Source organism: Sinocyclocheilus anshuiensis, unplaced genomic scaffold (genome assembly GCF_001515605.1).
Source record: "Sinocyclocheilus anshuiensis isolate Anshui unplaced genomic scaffold, SAMN03320099.WGS_v1.1 scaffold468, whole genome shotgun sequence".
NCBI classification, from domain to species: domain Eukaryota; kingdom Metazoa; phylum Chordata; class Actinopteri; order Cypriniformes; family Cyprinidae; genus Sinocyclocheilus; species Sinocyclocheilus anshuiensis.
In genome coordinates this window covers 43,022-50,987 of record NW_015557069.1, presented here as the reverse complement: position 1 = coordinate 50,987, position 7,966 = coordinate 43,022, and the positions used below count along the sequence as shown (strand labels likewise).

Sequence of the window (7,966 nt, the reverse complement as noted above, 5' to 3'; positions counted from 1 at the left end):
ATAGATAGATAGATAGATAGATAGATTTGAGACATACCTCACAAGCGTAGCCTGTTATCCACTTGGAAGGGCCTCTTGTAGGGTTTCTGCACTGTAATATACATGCATCTTGGTTAATTTCAAATTGGTCAGAAGGGGGTGCAAATGTAATGGTGTGCTGGAGGAAATGTCCAGTACCTTTCAGAGAAAACCATCTGGAGTCCACCATCTCCGTATGATTGGAATGTCACACTGGAAGACACAAACATAGAGAAATCTTTAAATATCAACTGCTACAACATCATAAAGGTCAATTACTTTAACTGATAACTACTTACAGATGTAAAATCAAAGGGTGCACCCAAGACAAGAGGTACTGGAAAACAACAAAAAATAAGAATATTCTCCTTGTAAATGGCACAAAAAAACCTTCCTTGTTCCTTATTTAACAGCTAAATAATCACACCAATAATTGGCTGCAAAAACGTATAGTATAGCCTAAAATAAATAAAGTATACAGGTAAACTGTTAGGCAATAATATATTGTGAGTACATATATTAAACAAACAACTCAAGATATTCATATCTCCACAGACACTGCCTTGTTGAAGTGGATTTGAAGATGACTTTTTAATTTGACCAGTTTGGCTGGCTTAAACATGCTGGTCAAGCAGAAAATTGCTGTAACACTTGTTGCACTGCTGCAGCTCAGGTAATGTGTCACCTCTCTGAATCCTTATATGTCTCGACAAGAGATGAAGCCACACACAATTATCTCAATGATGACAAATGGGATTAAAATAACTAAACTACAAGTTAATATTAACACACAAACAATGCATATAACAGAGGGAATTAAAGCAAACTATTTATTTTTATGAATAATAAACGTCTTCAAAACTTCACCGCAAGGCCCATTAACAGCATGCATCCGAAAATTCATCGAAACATCCACAGAAAAAAAAGTTTTCGGCGCAAAAAAGAAAAAAAAGAAAAACCGTTTTTCGGCGCAATTTGATGAAAGCCTCAAACGGTTCAGAAAACCTCGGTTTCCCATCACTACCGAATGAGGGAACAGGGTATATATAGGTAGAGACGAAAGAGGTAACCAGTAACAGGTGGGAACAATCAGGTCTAAAGGTGCGTTCAAGTCATGTCGGATAGATCGTATTTACGAGTTGAACGCACATGAACGCCACCACAAAGTCGTTATTACGAGTGGGAAACTCGAAATTTTCTTTAAGCCCCGAGTTTCCGAGTTGGGGGCGTGTCAATGACAAACATGGCGGAATCGATGGATGCAAGGTCTGTAGTTGACGGTAAATTTTTGTTTAAATTGATAGTTTAGTTGTCCTATAAACTTAAATTGGTCATGTTCTTGTTACGCATCTAGTTAATGAAATCCAAGTAAAAAAAATGCTATAATTTTTGCACCTATAGGTGAAATTTTTTTTGATTTGCCATGTTGCATGTTTTAAAAATATTAAAAACGCAAAACACACCTGATGCGAATTCTTTGCGCTTCATTTTCTATAAGCAGAGTTAACAGACCCTGTTGTATTTTCTTTATTAATTTATTAAAATTAGGTACACCGCCATCTTGTGCCAACTAGACTGACTTGAACGCACCTGACGTCGTAATTACTTGTCAACTCGTAAGTACGAACGTCCCAGGAGGACTTGAACGCAGCATAATGAGTCCTTGCAAAGGATAATAATGGATGTAGTTTGTGAGGGAGAAATAGTCTAGAGTGGTGTGCCCTCTGGAGGAGCTCATGGGCACTCTAGCTGGTGATAGTGACAATTGTAGAGGATTGATGATGAAGTAACAGTTTTTGGCAGCTAGTACAAATTGCAATTTTTGGGGAAGCAGACAGCAGACTTTGAAGCCTCAAAGAAATCCAGGAACAGTGAATACAAGCAGGTAATCCAAAACATGAATGAGGAACACAAAACTTGAACAGAACAGAACACGACAGGACATGAGAACAACAATCTGACAAAGAATGACTACAAACACTAGTGTAGAAATAGGGGAGAGTAAATGAGCTGCAGGTATGATCTAATCATTGGCATGATTAGGTTCCCAACCCAGGACATATGCAAAAATAAGTTGGGAAAGCCATGAGATTGAAGTCTAATTAAGTGCGAAATAATTGCAATGCTCAGGCAAACCACTATAGAGTTGGTGTCGCTATAGAGAAAGAACTGGTAAATGTGGTTTACAGGTTTCATAGAAAGAGAATGATGTGCGCTAAATCCGTTGCTGTAGAAATCGAATACTGCAATGGTTGCGGACGAAATAGCTCAACACGAGAGCCAACGTGAACGCAGTGACGTGAAATAAAACAGTCATCATGCTTAAAGAAGAGTGGTTTGATTAAGTGGTGCAAATAGCGGATGATGGGCACAGAACGGTAACAAAACTCCGAGACATTTACAGTAGTGTGCAAACTCTACTACATGGGGATGTTTAGATAACTAAAAGAATTCACATGTTCACGTTTATAGAAAATATTTATTGAAAATGTTAGTTTTTTTTTATATTATATTATATTATATTATATTATAAAGAATTGAACTCCTCTGCGTGAGATTTTTTTTTATTGATTTTTAAATAGAATTTCTTGGTAAATAACATAGCACTGCAAAAATGTTTTCTCAGGCAGAGCCGGCCCTCCCTATAAGCCAGGGGTGGACAAACTTGACCCTTCCAGGTCACTTTCCTTCAGAGTTTAGTCTCTGCAAGAAAGTGGCCTGGAAGGGCCAAGTTTGCCCATCACTGCTATTAGCGAACTAAGTGGCTGCTTAGGGCCCCGCCGCCACTAGGTGGCCCCCACTAGTGGTCCGAGTTAGAGACCTGCACTCCCGCGGGAGTACCACAGGACCCAACGCAACAGGGTGCGGCGCGGGACAACTCTTGATGGGCGAGTGCGGGTGCGGGCGGGAAGAGACACGTGTGTGTGCAGGATGCGAGAGAATAAAATGATTCGCGGGACTCCCACAAAATACAATAGAATAGATCTAAACATAAAATGTCTAAAACATATCAATTGTTATTTATGTGTTGCACAAAAGCAAAAAGAACAACTAATAACATTAAAATGATTAACACGCGCAAGCTAGGCAGAGTTTCTATTTATAACACGTGTTTAAAGGGTTGCGCAATGTAGCCAATCACAGACTCAGCTGTTGATTTCTGGAATGCAATGGCCAACCAGAGGTTATTAAGTTAGAATCCACTCACCGCAGTGCTGAAATTGCGTGCTCACGAATCGTCTCATTTCAACACACGAAGTGTAGACATTGTGAAAGATTCTTTGTGAATATGCTCATTGTGTTATAACAGAGCTTTATGAGATCGCAATGAACTGAGATGTCAGCTTATAGTGATAATAAAGGAAGCGCTGCTCGCATTCTGCCATGCCAAACGACGCGCCGCACGAGCTCGACGCTTGGGGTGACGGCGATGAGCCCGAGTGTACAGAGAGTGAGAGAACGGTATTAATCCCCTTCTCTCTCGCTCTCTTCCCCGGACCGCGTGGTTCATCAGAAGAGCGCCTCGTGAGTCAGGTGGTTAGTCAAATCTGATTCCCGCTCCGGAAGCAAGTAATCGATTCTTTCGGCTGCGGATTAGATGAAGTATACTCTACAGCAGCCTCGGGCTCTCGAGCTCGCAGGCGACACAAGCTGTAGATATAAACTATGGGTTAAGGGGCTAGCTTACTGATAGAAAATCCCCATTGCTCTACTCCCTCCCTGGATCAAGTGTTTCTCAAGTTTATTAAACAACATGAGAGGCACTGATTTTAGGACGTTAAGTCGTGCACTATGGTTTTTGGCGCTTCGAGCTACCAAACATTAGTTTGCCCGACTAATTACTATTTCTTTCAGCTCCGCTGCTGTATTGAGCTGAAACAAATAAGTGGAAGAGCTTATTGTGTTTCATTGTATTTCTTATAACAAGCTATAACAGTGAGCAGGCGGTTTTTCCCCACTCTCTCTCTCTACTGCTGCTCTGCACTAATGCAGACACGTTCATTTGATTTGGCACTTATGCTTACAACTCTTGTTCTTGTACTGTTTTTAGACGCATACTCTGAGGAGTCGTGCAGCAGAAGTTATTTGTGCACTATGTTTTTGGCGCCTCGAGCTACCAAGCATTAGTTTGCCCGACTAATTACTATTTATTTCAGCTCCGCTGCTGCATTGAGCTGAAACAAATAAGTGGAAGAGCTCACGTGTTTCAGAGTACTTCTTATAGCAAGCTATAACAGTGAGCAGGTGGTTTTCCCCCTCTCTCTAACGTTACCAGCTGCGCTGTACTAATGCAGACACGTTCATTTGATTTGGCGCTTATGCTTCCAACTCTTGTTCGTGTACTGTTTTTAGACACAGACTCTGAGGAGTCATGCAGCAGAAGTTATTTGTGCACTATGTTTTTGGCGCTTCGAGCTACCAAGCATTAGTTGCCCGACTACTTATTTCAGCTCTGTTGCTGCGTCGAGCTGAAACAAGTGGAAGAGCTCACGTGTTTCAGAGTATTCTTATAGCAAGCTATAACAGTGAGCTGGCAGTTTTTCCTCTCTCTCTCTAACGTTACCTGCTGCGCTGCACTGATGCAGTCACGTTCATTTGATTTGGCGCTTATGCTTCCAACTCTTGTTCATGTACTATTTTTAGACGCAGACTCTGAGTCCTGCAGCAGATATTTTGTTGTGCACCATGGTCTTGGCATTTCATGCTATGTGTACTGCTTTTAGGCGCAGACTCTAGGAGTCCTGCAGCGGATGTTTGTCATGCATTATGGTCTTGGCGCTTCATGGTACCAAGCATTAGTCTGCTCGGCTGTTAATTTTTCTTTCAGCTCCGCTGATGATTTGAGCTGGAACAAATCAGTGGGCGAGCTCACATATCTAGAGTAAATTCCTATGACAAGCTGTATTACACCTAATGCTATAGTGACTCGGGCTGCAGAGTGAGCAGGGTTTTTCCTGTCTCTACTCCTGCACTGCATTAATTAAGGCACGTACATTGATTTGGCGCTTACGCTTCCAACTCTTGTTCATGTGACTGTTTTTAAGCACGGACTCCACTGGCTGGAACAAATCAGTGGGTACGCTCACATATCTAGAGTAAATTCCTATGGCAAGCTGTTTTACACCTAATTCCATAGTGACTCGGGCTGCGGAGTGAGCGGGTTTTTCCCTGTCTCCACTCCTGCACTGCATTAATTAGGGCACGTACATTGATTTGGCGCTTACGCTTCCAACTCTTGTTCATGTGACTGTTTTTAAGCACGGACTCCACAGCTGACATTTGCTGTGCGCTATGGTTTTTGGTGCTTCATGCTACCAAACACTAGTCTGCCCGGCTAATAATTATTATTCTTTCAGCTCCACTGCTGTTTTGAGCTGGAACAAATAGTGGACTCTGTGCTATGAGCTGGCTCTGTGGAGTTTTGCAACACACATTTGTCGTGCAACATGGTTTTTGGCACTAACAGGCTACCTACACTATTTGCATAACTAATCATTATTCTTCTCATCCCAACTGAGATGCACTGAGCTGAGCTACTGTGTGAATGAGTTCACGTGTAAGAGTATCTCTTATGGCAAGCTATTAATGCTCACCATGGTCAGCCTACTTCATGTGATTGATGTGACGCTTTTCCTACCAACCCTCGCTTCACAGGACTGGCTGCATTATGTGACTGCAGCATACATTATTGTGCACTAGAGATGTTAGTTGCTTCATGCTACCAAGCAGTGGTTTGACTAATTACCGTTCTTTTCAGCTCCGCTGTTGCATTGAGCTGGAACTGTGTATGAATGTGGGCAACCTACAAGTGTCTTTTGCCTCTCTATCAGCTGTTCCGCCGCTTGTTGCATTTCGGACTGATTTTGACAGTTCGGAGGATTTTTGGAGATCAAGAGGATAGCCCTAAAGCCATTGGTGCTATTGGGTCTATGTTAACATCCAAGTCCCCACTTGGTGCTGGCATGCCTGATTTTAGTATCCGTTCCTGTTTCAGAGGTTTTTCCCGCAACTCAGGTGTCTTGGGCCTCATAAGGGAGGATCAGGCTGTCATATGGTTACACCATCCAGCTTCTATGGGTTGATTGGATTTGCATCACCTAACCTTGTGCTTGGAGTAAGCAATTTCAAGTTCATCCTGTCTCTATCTGAACCGGAGATTGGTTGTGACCATCGATCTAAGGATGCGTACTTCTGCATCCAGATCGTCAAGAGACACAGGAAGTTCCTCAGTTTTGCTTTTGGAATAAAGCTTACCAATACTGTATTCTTCCATTGAACTTGCCTCGAACGCAAGGTGAATGGATGCGTCTCTGGCCCTGTTGTGCGGGGTGTATGAGTTTGAGTTACCTTGATGATTGGCTGATATTAGCTCAATCACACAAACTATTTGGAGCAGCGTTTCTGGCACTCAAAACAGTTCTTACCCAATTGAGTGGTTGTCACATTAGTTCAAGAACTGACAACACAGCTGTGGTCTCATACATGGATTGTTTCCTGTCGACCCGTTTTCTCCCAAAAGATTCTGTTCAATGTAAGGTTGTTCAGATTGAACGTCTGTTGTTGGTGGTGCCGTTTTGGCCCACTCGTACGTGGTTCTCAGAATTGGTCAGTCTGTTAGCCGACCCCCTTGGGAGGTTCCCCTCAGACACGACCTGCTGACTCAGGCTCGGGGCATGATTTGGACATCCCCATCAGGATTTTTGGAACTAATGGGTGTGACCCCTCAGCGGAGTTGTAATGTGTTCCGGTCTCTTGGCAGAGATGACCGATAAAACAAATTCCTCGTATGTGTAAACATACCTGGCAATAAAGCTCATTCTGATTCTGATTCTGATTCTGATATGCTCGGGGCAGTGCTAAGCGCTATTGGCCAATAAATTGGCTTGATGGTATAAGGAATTCAGACATTCATCACACCGGAGGTGTTCCCAAAGCGATGATGTCATCGCAGCATCTCGTTCCCTATTCAGGGAACCAAGGTTACATACGTAACCGAGATGTTTTTTCTTGACAAGAAATGCATTTATTAAGGCGCGGAACCACTGTATCTCTTTATGACCACATCAAACGGGAGACTTTTCAGACGCGTACTTCAGCTTCGCCTCAGCGCCGGGCGCAAGTCAAAGGAGCGTGGAAAGGAACATGTGCCAAATGAGCTTCAGTAGAACAGTGAACTGCAGTCTGGTGAGATGTTGTTAGGCTATATGTCAATAAAACAAACTTTCCTTGTCCTGACAGCTGTTTTACTGTGCTCACGGCGCACACTCTTCAACTTTACGCGAATATAAGGCGCACGCTCTATATCGCTTTATCATAAATAAAGCTAACAAGAAACTATGAACATACAATGTAGTTCTGTCGTCAGTTAAGCCATGAAATTACCAAAAAGCCGATTAGTGCATTCATGTATGTATAGTATGTATGTATATACATTAAAGAACGTCTCTCAAATGCATGTACTAAAATATTGTGCAATTCGAGGTCACAACATAAGGCGCAAGCTGATGTTTTATTTATTTATTTTTTTTGTAATTTAATGCACAAGTAAATATGAACAGTGCACTTATACTAGAAAACATGCGCTATTTTTTTTTATTTTACAAACGAGATTTTATTTTTTATTTTATAAACGAAAATAAAACCATTTAAATGCATAAAATAACTCATTTTACATTCTGGCATTTATGTGCTGGTGACCTCTGGCCTTTTTTCTGTTTTATTTATTTTTTTATTTTGTTATTAACCAATTCTTCTCACTATCTGCATGTTTCATCAGTGAGTATGCAATGATGGAGAACAAGCTTTTGGGGGTTTTGAGAACCAGAACCAAGCTGACTGAGCAATAAAGCTATAGTGAGCCCCTTTATTAAAATACCTGGAGGTGGGGAATAAAACACACATTGTTTTATTCACTTAGCATTACTTGATCTAATTCACAAATATCTCA

At 41.8% G+C, this 7,966-nt stretch overlaps 1 long non-coding RNA gene across 1 annotated transcript; it reads right to left on the bottom strand.

Moving 5' to 3' along the window:
* Positions 1-22: 22 nt before the first annotated feature.
* LOC107676699 (uncharacterized) lies at positions 23-352 on the bottom strand. The gene is made up of 3 exons (XR_001632764.1): positions 318-352; positions 178-231; positions 23-91 (listed from the first exon to the last, which is right to left on the bottom strand). It is a non-coding gene; the product is annotated as an uncharacterized LOC107676699 (long non-coding RNA).
* Between the last annotated feature and the right edge of the window lie 7,614 nt (positions 353-7,966).